The sequence below is a fragment of the Rhinolophus hipposideros genome (genome assembly GCF_964194185.1).
Source record: "Rhinolophus hipposideros genome assembly, chromosome: 14".
Taxonomy (NCBI): Eukaryota; Metazoa; Chordata; class Mammalia; order Chiroptera; family Rhinolophidae; genus Rhinolophus; species Rhinolophus hipposideros.
In genome coordinates, this window is record NC_138060.1 from 11063748 (window position 1) to 11079493 (window position 15746).

The window sequence follows — 15746 nt, forward strand, 5'->3', positions numbered from 1 at the left end:
AAGACCCCTTTCCTAACTCCCTGCTTTAGTTTTCATCACATATTTTCACATTTGTTTCTTACTTATTGGGTTGAGTCACTAGAATATGAGCTCCACATGGGGAGGACCTTTGTTTTGTTAATAGCAATGTCTCCAGCACCTAGAAAAGTTCCTAGCACAGTGTGTGTTCAGTAACTATTTGTTGAATGAATGACCTCATCTCCTAACGCTTTTGTTGTCACTCACTACTCCTTCAGTTCTCAGGACACTCCAGGCTCATTCTTGCTTCCTGGTCTTTGCGTGTGTCTTTTATGCATCCTTCCCTCTTTACATGTCTGCTCTTCCATTATTTCAGGGCTCAGATCTTTAGAGTAGCCTTTCCCAATCAAGCTAAAAAAGTTTCCCAGAAGCCTCATCCACTCTTATTTTCTTCATAACACGTATCAAGAAGCAGAACTATTTTTTTCCCCACTTGATTCTTGTACATTCTCTTCCATGACTCCAGAACATTTCTAAGCCTCCTTAAAAGCTAGAAAAGTGAGTGGACACTTAATAGATTTTCAATAGATGTGTGTCTACAACAGCGCTTTCAAACTTTAATGTGTATGTGAATCACCTAAGGATCCTGTTAAAATACAAATTCTGTCAGTCGCTCTGGGATGAGCCCTGAAATTCTGCATTTCTAACAAGCTCCCAGGAGATGTTGATGCCGCTGGTCCTCATACTTTGAGCAGGGAGAGTATAGTGAATATTTTTTACTGCCTTACTTCTAGGGCAGGAAGTGAATTATAGGCTGAGGATCCTTTAAAAAATATTTGATATTTGCTAGCCTGAGCCAACGATCAAAGTGAGACACCAAGCCCAGCCTTAAAAACCATATCCAATGCAAAATGGTAAGAACAGATTTTCCTGAGTCACTTAAGTGGTTTTGGCTTCAGGCACCATATCCTCAATGAATGGGAAATGTTGCCATTTCCCATATTAAATTCACTTTGAAAATGCTGAATCATTCATGGGAACCAAAATGAGTCTGTCTTTATTCCCTGTTTAGTTATATAGCTATTTCCTTCAACCACTCTACTGCATACGTGAGGGAAGTTACCTGCTCTACACCTCAAGGTGGTAACCCTAAGAGACCTTATGCTAGTGTAATATGGTGTTAGCTCGACCTAAAAGAGAACTCCCCGTTGCAAAACTGAAAAGGAATGTATCCGACAGGAAAATACAATATGGCAGAGTGAGTAAGAGCTAACTTCTAGAGTCTAATTACCATGTAAACTGGAGCACTGTACTTATACTTTTAATGCTGCAGTTTCTTCCTCTTAAATGAGAAATAATGGTACCTGACTTACAGCATTCTTGTGATTATTAAGGGAGGTAAATCTTATAAAGGACTTGGCACAGGATATGGCACATATGCATATTAATATTTGCCAGAATTTTTATTCTGCGGTACCATAGAATATTGTTATTGTATTTATTGAATGTTATCTCACATTTTAGAATTTTCAAAGTGGCTTTGAACACAATATTTAACACAATGATTCTAACATAATATTTAAGACATGCAATGCTTACTATGTACTAGGCAATATATTAAGTGCTGTTTTGTCTACTTTATTCCTGAAAATAAATCTATGAAGTAGATATTGCTGTCTCCATTTTGCAGAAGGGGAAACTGAGGTTTAGGATGGTGAAGAGTTTTGTTAAAGATCAGTCAATTAGTAGGGTTGGAGTAAAAATATGAGCCTAGGTCTGGCTTACTTCATAGCTCTGGCTGTGCTATACCAACTACCTTGCTAGTTGTGTCATACATGAGTAAAAGTGTATGACATATGTCTTGGTTCCAGAACAAGAGATCTTTCCATCACAACACCACTCTCTTTTTGTGGTTATCTCTCCTGTAAGTGAGAGATTTCTGGTTAATGATCATCAAACATACTTCCGAGTCTAGTCAGTTGAGGTTCTGAGTTCCATTTTGATGGGTTTTGTTGGTTTGTTTTCCATTTGTTTGTTTGTTTAATTTTTGTCACTATATACACGTCTTGTTTGACAGAGCTTTGACCCAATGAACATCGTGTCTTCCACCCTCCAGGATGCTCCTTGATGGCCATACTCTTCTAGATATCTTCATTCTAGTTATCTATCGATAATGATTAGCAACCATCACAAAATTTAATGGTACAAAACAGGATCAGATCTGTGTGTCAGGTATTTGGAAAAGGTGTAGCAGGAACAGCTTTTCTTTACTTACAACATCTGGGGCTCCAGCTAAGAACACTTGGGGACAGAGGATGACTCTCTTGTTTAGAAGCTGGAATCATCCAGCATCATCTTCACTCACATGCTTGGTACTTGCGCCAGAATGACTCAAAGACTGGGTGATATTGTTGCATCAATCTTTGGAAAATATAATCTGCTACCACCTTCAACTCCACACTTCCCTTTATCATCGTATTGAGCATCAAACACTTTGCAAGATGCCAAATCTTCTCTGCCAGTCTCAAATGATGTGGCATTGAGGAGAAAGAAAAGTTTCCCAATATCATGAACACCGTCAGAAGAAATTACTCTTTGGTATATAGCATGCCTTCAATTCATGAACAATAGTATTTAATGGAGGCTTTGGAATCGTCAAGAGGTCTTTCTTAGATAAAACAAAGGGAGTCCTAAAGTTAAAAAAAATTATATGAAAGAACTTTAACGAATAACTCTACCCTTTATTTTCACCTTCAAGCTACCCTTAACATGCACATAATCCTTGCAACTCAGTGAGATAAATAATATCCCAAGTTCTCAATAATAAGAAGAAAATTGAGGAAACACTAGGTAACAGTTGAAGTTTCATCCAGCTAGGGATTGGTAGATCAAGGATTCAGGACTATCTCTTTCAGACAACCAAAGCCTTTCAAACATAATCTGGTGATCTTCTTTGGCAATCAGTTTCAAACTCTCTTTTTCAGTCAGGACTCTTTGTTTCAGGTGACAAAAATATAACCAAAGTTGGCTCATATAAGTGGCAAGTCATGCCAGTTACAGGAGCTTCAGACATGCTGGATCCAGGAGGTCAAACAACATCCTTCTGAGTCGGCCCCTTTCCATCTCTAGCTTCTCCTTCCTTTCTTTTGGTTTCACTCTTAAGCAGCCTCTCCCCATGTGGTGATAAAGTTGCCACCACCATTTAAAAACCTATATCCTACCATTGAGCAAAGCTAACTGACATCCAGCTTTTTGTCTCTATAATTTGAGATAGTGTCTCTTTTATTTCTTATCTGGACTAAACTCTAATTGATCTCAGTTGGGTCACAAATCTATTCCTGAATCAATGACCTGTGAGTAGGGAGATGAAAGAAGGTGGTTGGTCAGGCCGAAGTTAGGCCCTCACAAGCAATATGAGCTGTGTATGGGGAAGGAGTGCTTTACCAGAAGAACATCAGGGTGAAGTTTCCAATGGCAAAACAATGGACACAGGGCAGGCAAAACTACCAGGTGTGGACTAGATCCTCATTTTGCAGATGGATAATCTTCTACTGGCAAGACTGATCCCTATTCCATTTTATCAGCTCCTTTCCTCTGGCTCCCAGTGTTCTATGATTGCATCTGTTCTTCCTTCCTTAGAGAAAAAGAGTTGACTAATTTATTCACACTATACTGAGTCACTCAATCACCAAGAATCCTTGCATTCTAATTCTATAATGAGCATTCACTTAGTTGACTGATATCTATTGAGCATCCACTGTGTGGCAGGCCTGTGCAAGGTAAACACCGCAAATATAGAGGTGAAAAAAACAGGCATGTCTTCCATTGATTTGAGTATGTATTAATATAATGGAAAAACCTAGACTACATTTTAATTTTTAAAATGTTCAGGTCATCTGGCAAAGGGCAAATACTCAGGTAGTTTCAAATTAGAAGAGTTCATAAACATTGCTTGGAGGTGCTTTCTGTCCCCCAACTCCCAGACATCTGAGTCAGCAGGTCCAGAGTAAGACCCAGGAGTCTGAATTTCTATAAAGCACTCCCAGGCAATTTTGATGAAGATGGTTCAGGGCCTTACTTTGAGTGCCACTGGCTTAAACCAAAGGAATTATTCTCTAATGACTACATGTCTGGAATGTAGACATCTCTCCTGAAAAAGAGAAATCTTGGAACAAGGGTGCCTTTCCCTTTAAAACACACTGCATAAGCAGCGTCTAATGTGGTCTTATCATGAAACACCCACCCACACTTTCTACATGTTGGGATTTGCAAGGCAGATAAATGATGCTGCCAGCAAGTACCCTGCCCATGGTACTAATTTCTTTACACTAAAGGTTGCTTAGTGTGAAAATGGAGCCTCTGTCTGAGGGGTTTTTGTCTGGCTGTGGGAGCACACTTGGCCCACACATATCCAGGTAAGACTGAAGATTGAGTGACTCTAAGGCAGCCTGCAACAAATGTCAGTCAGGTGGGGATTTGGTAGATACATACCCCAGCTTCCTTCCTCTCCACTGGGATACCTGAGTCATGTGCTACACTTTCTCTCAGACTTTCCCAAACGTATGACACTCCAGATGTTCACAGTCATAACTGGCTTGTGAAAGTTCCCTTCCATTGGCTTTCTTCCCTACTCTGTTTTGCATTTCAACCCTCTACTAGTGTTTCCTGAGATCACCTCTTGTCTCAGGGTCATCTTTTTGGGAAGCTCAAAGCCAAAACCCATGTACGTCTAATTGTAAATGTCATGCACTGTGCTTGTATTGTTCTTAGAAATATTAAGTGCTGACAGTGGCCTCAAGGAAGAGATTCCAGTCAAGTATATGAAAGACTCAAGCCAGGGCTCAAATTAGAATGGATTCCTTAATATCTGACACTCAAACTAGCATACATGCCCTCAGAGATCAAGCAGAAGATGGAGACATTATTACTATTACTATTATTTTTACCATTAACTCTGAAAGAAGCAGTCAGCCTAAATCATGCTAAATAGTTATTCCAAAGAACGATGTGGGGAAGGAACAGACTGGTATTAACATATTATTGTACTAAAATAGTCATAGAAAGTGCAAAGAGTGTGTTTATTATGCAGAATGCATCTGAGCATGATTGGATGTTTGGTAGAAGAGAAATTAGGCTAGAGTGGAAAAAGCCAAGCAAAACCCAGCCAGACCCAAAGATTTACTCCAAATAGTGAAAGAATAGAAGACTTTCTTGGGATTTGGATGCTGATGAGTAACTGGCATTTCTCTTCTTCATCTACTTTCAAATGGTAACAAATCATTCTGATGATAATTGCAGAATGTGTCTATTTTGGGCAATCTGATAGCCATGAAGATCATCCCATATTATGTTCTATTGATTACCTCCCAAACTGATTCATGGGCTTTTAGAAGAACTCGAGAATAAATAGCAGCATCAATGCTCTATTCCCTGACGTGAAGGGACAAAGAAAAACACAATAGTTGTTGACTGAACAGATAAGGAAGAGGACAAAATCAGTATTCAGAGAAGAAGGCTGGAGGATAAGCTTTATATATATAATATTCAATTACATATAATATTTAAATATGTATAATATTTAATTGTATATAATATTTAATCTTATATAATATTTAATTATATAGAGAGAAGGGAAAAGAGAGAGAAGAGAGAGTGTGAGAGAGAGGCGCTAGGAGAGCTATTTCAGACAATTTTTCAAACATGTAGAATTCCTATTTTTTCTTTTGCTAGATCCACTAGGAAGAGATCAGTTTAGAAATTTGTTTTCAGTTCTATAGTTCAGACATCCACTGGGTTGTAGAGGAAAATACACAGTTGAAAAGCTCCTGAAATCAATTTTGTTTTATTTTTTTCCTGAGAATTTCAGATAATGCTACTCTTCTGAAGCTACTTATTAGATATTTTCAAAAATCATATTATTACATCCCTTCTACATCTAATTGTAACAAAACCAACAATTTCAGTTAAGATTCTTAGTTTGCAAGCAACAGAAATTAATTGATTCCATCTAACTTGAGCACAAAGTAATTCATTGGAAGTGCTAGGGAAAACTTCCAGATTTAAGGGAAAGACTGAAGAATCAGACAGAGAAAAGGCTACCAGTGATGCTCTGGGGATTCTGGTAGCAAGAACAAATTGACAAACTCATCAGCCACCACAGCTGGGATGAACCAGTTCCAACTCTTTTGCTGCCTTCATGTTAGTCCATTAAAGATTCAGAATACTGGGAAAGAAAGTATATGTCCAGCTTGGGAAAGAAAGTCTAATACAGGCCTACCTCTTGGCAAGCTGGAATGACAATTCCAACAAGATGACATGCAATGGAGGGGAAATCATTCCCCCAAAAGAAAAGTAAATACTGAAACCAGAGGAAGGAGGCTTATAAAAACTGAGCGTCAGGCTACAGGTATTAATAAAAGACTAATGACATAACAAGCTTGTACAAAAAAGTACCAGCCTAAACGCTACTAGTCTTACTAGTTCATGGTCTTGTTATTTTGCTGCTTTGCGCAAAATTCTCTCTTTATAGCCCTAATAACTACCATACCAACATTTATTGGAAAGGCATCACTTTTAGAAGATGTCCTCTTCTCACCACTAGCTGGCTTCTGCCCCAAGTCCTGAAACTCCACTATCCTTTCTCATTTATATCTCCAAACTTTAAACACAGAAGCATCACTGCCAATCTGCTGTATCTCAACTACTTCATGGGATGCCTTAAAGACTCAAGTATGGGGGGGAAATTGTTCACCCTTGAGTTCTAATACATGACCAATTGCTCTATGCTAGGGATTTGACATATTCCCTGTGTTAGGCATTTTACATCTATACTCACCTCTGTGCAGCTAAGCCCTATAGTATAAAACAAAATTATAATCGTAATACAACAGCATTCGAGAGCCCAGTGGGTTATATACCAGCGCCTTTGAAAACCACCAAATTTCTCAAAAATATCTCTTTGAAGTATATTTTCCCCCACAAGATGCAGTAAAGCATAACTGAGAAACTACAAATCATCCCCTCAGTCTTTAATGATTCTATAAATATGGGACTAAAGTCATTTACAAAGCCATTAGAATAAGTACTGGCTGGAGCACTCACTAAAACAATTTCACAAATCACTTTTTCTTGTTTTCCTAACAGAGAGTTTAGAGATCTGACTCACTGCTGAATATAACGTCCTCCTCTCTGATGTCTTCTATACATGTAATTCTAGATAAGAACTCCTAATTTTGTAAATCTCTTGATGTCCACCACATATACTGGAAGGGGGAGGTAGGTAATGAGAGGAGCTCTGGAGTTTGACTTCCCAGATTCAAATCCTTTCTCCACCAGTTAGCACCATGTGAACTTGACAAGACCTCTCTTCAGTTAGCCCTGTTTCCCTCACTTGTAAGATGGTGGGATGACAACTTACTTTAAGCACTTAATGTCTGGTACTTCATAAATGCTCAATGTACATTCACTACTATATTTTTTTAAGTCTTTAAAATAATTACATTAGGAAAGTAATTGCCTCTATAAAGATGAGTAGAAAAGAGCAAATCACTTTAAAATATATATGCTGAGTGTTCAGCAAGGCTCATTTACCAGCTAGGTGACTCATTCCCCTCACAATTCATATTTGTGTCCTAGAAAAATTAAAAATTCCTTTATAGGTTCACCCTTCAGGGTCACTTACAAGTAACTGAAATACTAAATCCATATGTACCAAGGATCTAATGAAGAGCTGACAAATAACTGAGGAGTAAAATCTTTTAGAAGAAATGCCCCTGAAATATCATCTAGCTTCATGACAAAAACAAAAGCATATTAAATTCCGTAGCAAAGTAATTAAAAAGATACGTAAGAAAAAAATAAATAAAATAAAATGTAAATACTAATTGAGCTACAGAATACTGTACACGAAATTATATAATCCTCTGAGTGACATGTTAGAATTTCAGGTTTAATACAAGACCAATTATATAGTTCAGATCGGTGATACGATTATCCCATAAAAATAATGTAGAGTTTCCTAGGAAACACACTGTAGTTACTGAAATGGAGGCAGAGAATGAAAAATAAATAAAAGTGTCACAACTTTGTCTCCTCATCAGAGAGTTGGCTTTAAAATGTCATGGGAAACATATTCATGGTAAAGTTTATATTACTACTACTAAGTTAACACCAGAGTAAAAGCCCTAATTGATGACAGCTATTTAGTGGCAAGAAACTAAGATTCATTTGCATGGAAAATATCCTCCCAAGTTCATAACAGAAAGTTAGGAATGCTAACTCAAACACAGAGCCTGTCTATGTACAGACTTTGAATCAATAAATATGGGGTGCAGTTTATAACTGGCTTCAGGGTAGATATGTGATTCCATTTAAATAAGGAACCAAAAGATGTCAAATAAATATTCTTCCCAAGGACTCCTCTCAGCCCAAGAGACCCAGGAGATGTAGCCAGAAGGAAATTTACTAGTAAGCACTTTCCTTCTTTGGCAACACTACAAGGAACAGCTTTCTAATAGTGAAGCTGCTTCATCTAGTGCTGGATCTTTCCACACTGCCGTGAGGTTCGATGATAAAGGGGATGATCCACAGATATCTCTGCCCCTACCCCAGGTGTCATCGCACCAAAACATACCAGTATTACTCCTTCCATCCTTGAGCTTCCCCATTCTCCTTGTAGCAGATCTTATTTAAATGCAAGTACTCCTGGGAGGAGGCAACACATTATTAATATCGCCTTAGTGTGAATTAATTAAAAGCAACCAAATTCCATTAACACATGGGGAAAAGACAGATAATATATATTTGTGGTATGGAAGGGGTGGTGGTGAAGTGAAAAAAAATGCAGGTGAGATAGGAAGGTGGATACTTAAAGAAAATACTGTTTTACTTGGATGCCAAATTTTCAAATTGTGATAGATGAGATTATTTTCAGCAAATATTTACTTTCTTCCTCTTACCCCACTTTGAGTGGAATACTCCCTGCCTCACTGACTTTGGGCCTGTCCACCTGACTCATTTCATCAAATAGGATGCGAGCATGATATAAACATCTCAGTTGCTATGGTGCTTGCTCTCTTACATTCCTGCCACTCCCCATAAGAGGAACACCCCTAGGTAGGCACTAATCTGAGGAGGATAAGCAGAACGGAATTCAGCTCATAGCCTTGCCTGAGCCAAGTCCTGTCAACCCACATCACAACACAGAACCATTTCAGCGGACCATCAGAGCCATGAGCAAGAAAAATAAATGCTTATTATTACAAGCCACTGAGTTATGGCATGATTTTATATGCAGCATTAGTGAACAATAATTGACAGATTAATAACAACAGCTGATACTAATTGAGCCCTCATACTGTGCCAGGCACTGAACTATGGAGTTAACATTCATGCTTTGTTTTCATTCTTAAACAACCTGGTGGGGTGGGAATTATTCTCCTATTTAAAAAGTTACATGATTGGCCTGAAGACACAGATTTAGCGAGTGACAGAAATATGATTCAAATCCGGGGCAATCTGATTCTAGAGCCAGTTATTTTCCATTGTGCTGTACCATCTCTCTAAGTGTTTATTTACGCCAGTTGGAGGGTCAAGACCCCATTCTTTACTGGTCTTGAATGAATTAGTCTTACATTAATAACTATTTATTGTGTACATACTGTATGCAGCAAGCAATCACTGCTGGAATGTATATTATTACTTTCATCATGTGAATATGTGAAAAATTTTAAACAGATACTGAGATTTAAAAACAAAGGGAGAAAATAACGTGGTCTTATGAATAATATATTTGACATAACTGAAGAAACGACTCATTTCTAATCGTTCACACTAAATAATTGATGGTCACCAAATAAGACCTCAGAGATTTAATTTCATTATCAGAGCAAATAAATTTAATTAGAACCTTAAAAAAAATCTATTCTAATTATATCACCTTTATCACTGACAACTTTTATACTCTAAACTATCCGTTGGACTCTAAGCATTTTAAAAACAAAACCAAAAAATCTCCCAAAAGAACATCTCTCTCTTTCTCTCTCTCTCTTTCTCTCTCTCTCTTCCATGATTCTAAAATGAGAAGGAATTATATGGGGGCCAGAATATTTCCAGATAGAAAAAAATGCCTTTTCCCCAAAACAATTGTCTAAGGTATACAAGGAAGACATTCTTTTTTCACAAACAATTTTGCAACGCTTTTAAGAGTTAAAGGAACAAAGTATTCCTTGATCAACTACTGACCATCAGATACTAATATTAGTTAGGGGACACTTAACATTATTTAATAAAACACACTCATTTTACATTTAAGGAAATTATAGAAAGTATTCCCAATATCCCTGGTCACACAGTTGAGTGTGGTCAATTCAGAATGAAAACCATGGCTCCCCTGAGCTAATAAATCAGGTATCTTGTTTTGCTAGAACTGGATCAGAACCAGAAAAGTGGTGAAGGTTACTGTGGCCTTGGAATCACAAGTGCAAATGCCTACAAGGCCCTTCAGGTAAAGTGCGTAAGCAAAGATGGCCAGAAGTAAGACCACAGGGAGTGAGGAGGACTGTGGTAAGACAGAGAGCTCAAATCCTGGAGCAGTCAGGAGCCATTCCTGCACCCTTTCAGAACCCTGTTTACAGAACCTTGTTTACAAAACCCTGACCTTGTTCAGGACACAGTGTTCTCAATTCCAGGTGATAAATCAGATTGCTGTAAACAAATAATGGTATCCAACTATCCTTCGCTAGCAGATAGGGGTGACCATGTGACCTAGCTCTGGTCAATGAGATCCAGAGAAAGACTTTCAGGTGGCTTCTGGGAAATCTTTCCCTTCCTAAAAAAGGAGATAAATGGGCACGAGCACTCCCTTGAATGATGTCTTTCCATTTTTATTAATATGATAGGGAAAAAGAAGGAAAAAAAAGCCAATGCATTGAGAATGGCAGCAAAAGATAGAAATATATTATTGTTAAGCTCTTGAATGAAGCCCAAACAAACCTACCTCCAGACTCCTCGTTAAACAAGTTAAAAAACCTCCCTGTGGTTTAAGCCTCTATTACTGCAGCAGAATGCATTCCTAACTACTCTCTGTCCCAACGAAAGGGACAGCTGATATTCAGCTCCCACTTACTACTGAATGGGGAAATGCAGGTCCAGTGCTGCCACATGTTCCAGTAAATGAGAAATCTAGTTTTTAAGGAGAAATCACTTGTTTTCTTTTCTTTTTGTCCTTTCTATTAAGTTATAGTTGACATGCGATATTATGTTAGTTTCAGGTGTACAACTTAGTGATTTAGCATCTATATACCTCATGAACTGAACACTACGACAATTCTAGAAATCACCTGTTTTTAAAATACTGGCTACTAAATCAAATTAATAAAACATTTTGCACATCGAACCAAAAATACCTTCAGGCGAATTCTGAGAGCTATAATTCTATAGTTCTTGAGCGCTGTGCACGTCAAGTTTGTAAATTCTGTCCTAAATTAACTACCATTTTTGCTGGCTGGTCTTATAGGAAACCCACAAAAGGACCATCAGAAAGCAATTATTATGAGGGCACTGAATCCTTCAGATATAAAAAGCCAGATCTGCTTTCCTAGCTGTAAAAAGAAAAGGAATGACTTCTCCATACAACTGGCCTTAGATTTAAAAAGAAAGTTGAATTATTAGGTCATAGAGAGGACTGAATCTGTTCAAACATTTCAATGTGTCCGTTTTCCAAATTGATTGGGCATTCTTTTGATAAGATCTCAGAAACTGATTGCAGAGCTACTTGGAGCTTGGGGTTCATGCAACTCTCATCAAAGGAGGGAGAAAATAAGACCCTTTGTATGTCAATAATAGTACCAGGGACCCGCTTCTAATCTCAGGTGTTTTGTGTGGCTTTGGATAGGGCTCCAGGCTAGAATAAAAATAGCAGCAATGCTAGTAACAGCAACATAATGGCCTCTATTCAGTCTTAGCACTGAAATAGATCTCTTGTTGTTTTTATGTTGGGAAACTGCCCTCCTTTGCCACATACGGTACCAGTGGAACTAACTGTAAATCCCATGGGTTTGTCTTCCTTATACATGGAAGGGTGATCACATAACCCAGATCAGGCCAATCACCTTCCTGTGTGATTGGCTGGAGCAATGTGCATTTGGCTGGAGCAAAATGCAAGCAGGGAAAATCAGCATTCCTTAGTGAGAGAAGCATTGTCTCTTTCCTCCTCCATCATCATCCTAAACTGTAAAGAAGAATGTTGTGCAATGCCAGGCACCATCTAATCATCACATGCTGAGTAAAACCTGTCTGAAAAAGAAGCCAAGTGATTTATGTGTAGCCTATAGCTGGGTCCCCGACAGTAGCATTTAAATTCTCAGATCCAACTATGCCTGAAAAAAGTGTGTGCCTTGGACATTCCAATTACATAAGCCAATAAATGCCGGGAGTAATTTTGTTAAAGAGTCAGAATGAAAGGTATCAATGTGCTGAGAATTGGTGCAACTAAATGTAAACCATAGTTGACTCCATAGGATGGGTGGAAGGACAATTTTAATTCATATACCTATCAAAAAATCCTCAATGGATATGCAAGGAGTGTTTAAAGGAACCAAACAAAAAGAATTAATACAGCACATAGACATGTAATAAAAAAAAAAAAATCTCTGCTTCCTATTCTTAATTTCCTATCTTGAACTGTTATCTTCTTTTCACTTCTTTTTTCCCCAGTGCCCCAAATAAGATGTGTTTTCTGCAGACACAAAGGGCATGGCCTCGAGTGGATGCTCCACAGACAGGTGTCTTGCAGGCCAGGAAAAACCTGTGTCTTTCTTAAATCTTTTTCTTGCTCATTGTTAACAAATTATATTGTTTCACTGACAAGGAAGAATAAATATCTTATTCATTTTGAGCACAGGCTTTACGGTCCAGTAGATTTTGTTTGGAGTCTCAGCGCTGCATATAACTAGCTGTGATATTGATATAAGTTACTTAAACTCCACGAGTCTTAGCAATCTCCAGAGTAATATTGGCTTTCGTGAGCAGTACATAACCTATGGTGTGGAAAAGCACACAGAACAATGTGTTGCAAGTTGTATAAGCTCAAATCAAGAGGTGTTTGACACTCAGTCCTTTTTTTCTACATTATATCTTCTTGCCCTCAGACCCTAAATCTCTTGGATTTCTTCTCCTGTTATTTTACTCTTTATCAAAGTTTTCTCTGACCTCACCTCTTTTGTTTCCCTCCAGAATATAGCATAATGGAGAACGTAGAGTGGTGTTCAATAAATCACCTGCACGGACTTACACCTTGAGCTCCCCAATTGTATCTTCAACTGCTTCCTTGACCTTTCTTCTTAGTTGTCCAGTAGGTACCTCAAATTTAACATAGCCCAATAGAACTCTTGATTTCCTCCATATCCCAAAGACTGTTCTTCACTTAGTTTTCCTCATCTGAGGAAATGGTACCATCATCCACCCAGTGCCCAATTGAGTTTATTCTTATATTCATCCTCCATCTCCAAGTCATCGCCAGTCCTGATGGCCCTATCTCCTAAATGTATTGCATTCCTCACATTCTCCCCTTACTGCCAATGTAATCACCCAAGCTCAAGCTACAATCAACTCTTGCCTGTTCTCCCCGAGTCCCGACGATTCCATTATTGAGTTCAGAATAGGCCTAAATTGATTACCAGGGGATGTTTTCAGAAAGACACAGCTGATCTCCAACATCAATACTGCTTTCCCTGGGACACTTTAAAGATCATACTCAACCAAGGAGAATTCACTGCAAGGTATAAAAGTCGAAGCACTGTGTCATGAATTTTCTCAATGCAGGACAAAGTCTAGGAATTCTTGCAAATCAGGAATCTGAGTATCATGCTAAAGAAGAATGACCTGACATTATTTGGCACCAGGTCATATATCTATTCTTTCAAGTCTAACCATTCTTTCTAAGGTTATTTTCTCACTCTTGTAACAGAAGGAGGGAGAGCTGGCTTTTCAAACTCATAAGAAGTTCACAGGAACCTGGTGAATTAATTAGACTCCTGTGAAGTTCAACCAATCGTTGCCCAAAGCCCTAAAAAGAAAGGTGGCAACTTATCTCAAGTTTCTACTGGTTAAACAAAACAAGAGCATCTAGGCTTACTGGGTTCCTAGACATGGAATCTTGGCAACAATTGTAGCCCCTTTAGGAACAATAACATTCAGTTGAACTGTATGAAATTGCCATTTTTGTAGGTTGAAATGGTTAAATAATAGCAATTTCTATTATTTAATTTAATAAAATATAATTTGTATTCATTGTTTACTATGTGTTAGGAGCTATATCAAATGCTTTATGTGCATTATATGAGGGCTTAGCATGTTTAAAGAGATTCATAATTACTGGCAGTTATCACAGTTAATGGGATTAATACTTAATCCCATAATAATTCCACAGAGTATTACTACCCCATTTTATAAATCAGAAAACTGAGAGCAACAGAAGCTGAGGAACTTGTTAACTAGTATCTATGAAACTACTAATAAATGGCCGAATCAGAAATAAAAAAGCCTCTCAGATTCTAAAGGCCATGAGTTGTAGAGGGCGGGTGCCTATAAGGCACCATCACATGACTGAGAAGCCGACTGGAGATGCAAGAGCGAGGAGATCCCGATCTCCAATAACAGGAGTCATAAAACAGGACTCCTCCCCTGTGAGATGAACTGGATAGCCAATGACGGGTAAGAGGACAGCTCTCTAAGTAACATAAAAAATCAAAAACCTGTCGCTGTACCAGATTTCACAGAGATGGACTATTCCAACCTAAGACAGGCACAGTTCCCTAGGGGCTTAGAGCTCTTTTTTTATAAAACAGAAAAGGGGGATCTGTAGAGGGCGGGTGCCTGTAAGGCACCATCACATGACTGAGAAGCATGAGATAGAGGAAGTTACTTGGGTAACACACACATTCTGTAGGGTGTGTCCGGATGGCTTAAGACCACCAGCCTGCGGCAACCCTTTTTATGTTAATGCCCCTCCACCCAGCAAAAGAATGTATATAACCCATGATTGAGCTGCAATAAAGAGAGACTTGATCAGAACTCCTGTCTTGTCTCCGGTCTTTGTGTCTCCCATTTTCCTCCCTTCTAGGTGCTTCGGGGTCCCTCGTGTAGTGTCCCGCGGGTCGGGACAATGAGTTACTGCTTTACTAAATGCCTACTACGTGTTAGGCACTTAGAATACACTATTTCTAATTTTCACACAAGTGCATGAAAGGTAAAGGTAATCCCCATTTTAAAGAGAAGGTAACAGCCTCCAAGAGTTTAAGTGGCCTAAAGCCAGATAATACATGGCAGAGCTGTCTGAATCCATAGCTTATTTTTCGGTATGCCAAACTGCCTTTGGTGAAGACACTGTTTTTGTGCATGAGTGTGTGTGTGGTGGGGGGAAGTATACACACACACACATGCATGCATACACATACACACACGTGTACATACACACACAGGTACTCTTGGAACAATGATACAAATCGTATGGTCTTCAGAACTCGAAGAAAATAGGCTTTCTTTTTTTTTTTTTTTTTATCCAACTGATTGGTCTCAAAAAATGACATGCTGTTGAGACCGATCAGCTGGATTTGTAACAAAAAGAACCTATTTTATTTGACTTCTGGAGACCACATAATTTGTATCATTGCCCCAAGAGTATTATATTCATGCTAATCAACGTGAAGCTCAGGAATGAAACTAGGACCCTGAGCCCCAAATGCATTCTGGATAAAAGTGCTGCTTCGTGTTTCCCAGTGAACTTCCAA